We start from the raw sequence: 3,937 nt of genomic DNA, 5'->3' as shown, positions 1-3,937 counted from the left end.
CTCTCTCTCTCTCTCTCTCTCTCTCTCTCTCTCTCTCTCTCCTTCCCAAATCCCCTTCCCAAGCCCTAAATAAACTCTATTTTATATTATACCCACTGTTTGTGTTGGTACTTCAAGGGGCAGGGGTGCCTCAGTGTGGACCAGCAGAGGCAGCCCCTCCCCCACACCATACCGCATTCTATCAAACATATCCCTGGCTTCCTGGCTTCCTTTTTTTTTTAAATAAAACACAACACCAGTTGTGAACACATGAAAATTTAAAATCTCATAATTTATAATCGCCCCACCAAAAAGAAGCCCAGAGTGTGAATCTAATAAGATATGTTCAGACCCTCTATGCCAGGGTAGAGTGAGAATGAAAGAAGTATTTAAAAAACAAACAAAAACTCTAAGAACAGAAAGGCGTGCTGTGACCATAGATTAAAAGACAAAAGGGGAAAACTGTCATTTTCCCCAGCAACTATAATATTTCACACAATTATTGTCAAAGTCCAAGCAAGATTTTTTTTTTCAGTTACAGACTACATTACTCTGAAATGCATCTGGAAAGGAGAATGAACTATAGTAATCCAAACTGTTTTTAAAATCTAAAATGAGAAAAATTCAAGTACCCTATTTTAAAATCCACTGTATCAGCCACCATGGAAATACTGTAGCCAAGACTTTATGATATTGACAAGTTATTCAGTAGACATTGCTGTGCAGTAAGCAAGATTGTGAATCTTGTGTTGCATAGAACCAGACACATACATGAGCAAAGCAGAGCAGAGAATTCAGATGCAAATGAACTTTCAAAGCCTTGTGCAAGGGAGGCTGGACTAGAGGAGGCAGATTTGAACCGACACACACAGGCATTTGCAAGTGAGGCTGGCTTTCATGAGCTGGTGCTGGAAACCTGGTGCTGTGAAAAAAAATGTTCCCAAACCTGACTCCTTAAAACCAACAGACAACAAGCCATTGCTTAGACACAGAACATTAAAACGCTAAATGATTGTTTTAAAAATAGAAACTATTCACAGCTTAGAGACAGACAGAGATCTTAAAATCTCCAATCCAAAGCATGACCTATTCAGTGGTGGGGAGGGCCGGGATGGGAGGTTCATGGGGCTTCATCTAAACTTTTGTTTTTAAAAACCTGTCTGGGGTTTTTGTTGTTTGTTTGTTTGTTTGTTTGTTCGTTGAGACAAAGTCTCACTACATATTCCCATCTAGTCCAGAATTCGCTGTGTAAAGCAGATTGCCCTGCCTTTGCTTATAGAGTGCTGGAATTTAAGCTATGCCCCACCACACTCAACATAAATCTCTAAAGCAAATGAAGGAAGGGCTGAGAAGTGGAGAAGGAACACATTTGTAGAGCACTGCCTGCCATTTGTGACCCCAGTGGGGTGCGGGGGGGGGGGAGCTATCTCCTTTCCAAAGCAATACCCGACTAGAGCACAGTATCTAGACTCTGTGAAGACCTTCTGCAACAACAATACAACGGGAACATGAGCAGGACATTGAGAGATTTCATGTGCAGGTGGCAAGAAGGACAACATGAACAGAAAGGAACCACGTATCATCGTGACAGCGAGCATCTCACTTATATCAGCGATGCTGACAATTAGAACGGAACAAGCTGCTAGGCAGTGGCCCCGGGGCTGTTGAGACTAGAAGGGAGGGAAGGGTGAAGAGGTGGCTCGAAAAGGGTGTTAGAGTGTTGAAACCGTTTTGCAGATGATGGGCATACCCCAACCATGCCTTTCTCAGAGTCCGGGGTTTATGAAACACCAGAGGTGAACAAAGTGGAAGGGGTGGGCTTCCAGTGACCGTGAGCTTGTAATGTGGCTTTGATTGTCACAAGAGGCCCCTCTGATTCGAGCGATTAATAGTGGGGATGGCCATGTGTACCTGGGAAATAAGTGAGAATTCTCTCCATTGTCCACTTTATTGTGCTATAAATCTAAAACTACTGTATAAAATGAAGTCTGTAAACAAGGCATGGTGAGACATGCCTATAATTCCAGCATTGAGGAGGCTAAGGCAGGAAGATTGAAGATTGCAAGTTTGAGACCATCTCAGACTGCATAATGAGACCATCAATAACAATAATAATAATAATAATAATAATAATAATAATAATAATAATAATAAACAAAAGTACATTAAAAAGTCAATAACCAAACATGAGCAAGGACGCAGAGAAACTCATTTATTTTTGTACTGCAGGTGGTAATGCAAACTGAACCAAACTTACTGATACTTTTGAGATCAGCGGTGATATTTTGTGCTGTTGTGATGTTGCAAAATGAAATCTTTCAAGATTTTTAAGTACTGCCTAAATTTTCTAAATTTCTAAATGAGCGATGCCGCATGTCACAAGTCATACAAAGTTGAAACCCATTTAAAATACATATGGAGCCAGGCAGAGTGGCATACATCTTTAACCCCAGTACTTAGGATTCAAGAGGAAGACCGTGGTGAAATCGAGGCCAGCCTTGTCTACATAGTGAGTCCCAGGAGAGCCAGAGCTACATAATGAGACCCTGTCTGAGAAAGCGAAAGGAAGGAAGAAAAGAAAGAAGGCAGGCAGCGTGCAGGCAGGCGAAGAAGAAAGGAGAAGAGAGGAGGGGAGGGGAAGGGAGCAAAGGACAGGAGAAGCGAGAAGAGGGGAGAGGAGATGCATGTGAAGTTGACAGACAGAGTATAGACAGAGCCCTGTCTGTACTACGTTTCTACAAGGCTAGTCCTTCAGGTCCTTCTACAAGACAGCATACCCCAGTGGGCTGCTTGTAGAAACACAGGGGAGAAATCAGCTGTCTTCTATTAAACTAGACCTCAGAGATTTGCAAAAACAAATGTAAACTGGTAACCAAATTTTGACAAATGTGTTATCGTTCACTAAAAAACATTATCTTAACTTATAATGGACTCATTTTTTGTAGTGCTGAGGCTTGAACTAGGGGTCTCACATGTATATTGGACAAGCACACCCCAGAAGAACTTATTCTTTTTGTTTTTTTCTGTATTTTGAGATAGGTTCTCACTATGTAGACCAGTCTGGCCTCGAACTCAGAGATCTGCCTGCCTGTGCCTCTCAATTTGCTGATATTAAAGGTGTACACCACCACACCTGGCCCTAGAACAACCTCCTCCTCCTCTTCCTCCTCCTCCTCCTCCTCCTCATCATCATCATCATCCTTCTTCTCCTTCAATGTGTGTGTGTGTGTGTGTGTGTGTGGTCTGTTTCATGAGTACCTCCATGTGTGTAGGTACTCCTGAAATCCAGAAGAGGCATCAGATCTCCTAGAGTTGAAGTTATAGGATCTACACCTCCAAAGGTGGGGACTGGGGACCCAACTCAAGTCTTCTGGCCGAACAAGTGATCAACCACTGAACCATCTCTCTCTCCAGCCTCTGTCTTTCTTAATAATTAGCAAAAGCATAGTTTAAAATGGTCTCACTCTGAGTTCCTCTAAATGCCAATATTGACCGGTGGAGCACTTGTAAACGAAAGTTCTTTGGGGTTCTTGGTAATGCTTAAAAATGTCAAAGCTCCTAAGATTCCTCTGGCCCACATGCTGAGTTAAAACTTTTCCTGATGTCTGCAGTTTTACATTAAGGTAGGCTCACGTGCCCCAAAGACCACAGGAGAAAGTAAGAAAGGAGACGTTTGGTAGACCATGTGAGTGTGTCCCGGAAGGGCATTCCACTCCCCTCCCCTACCTTGGGACAGGACAGCACTGAAACAGCTGCGATTCTAGCCCGGGCTCCCTCCCACAGTGTATTTTCTGTGGTGATTCTGGGTAATTGATGTGAGGTCTAATATTTTGTCCCTAAATGGAAGAAACAATAATTTGGAAAGCCGTCTCTCTTTTTCTCCCTTTCCCTGACAGTTTTATTCACATAGTATGGAGAATCCTGAACTGTGGAGAGAAGCAGGGGAGGAAGAGATATC

The sequence above is a fragment of the Mus pahari genome, chromosome 15 (genome assembly GCF_900095145.1).
Source record: "Mus pahari chromosome 15, PAHARI_EIJ_v1.1, whole genome shotgun sequence".
NCBI lineage: Eukaryota > Metazoa > Chordata > Mammalia > Rodentia > Muridae > Mus > Mus pahari.
This window is presented reverse-complemented; position numbering follows the sequence as displayed.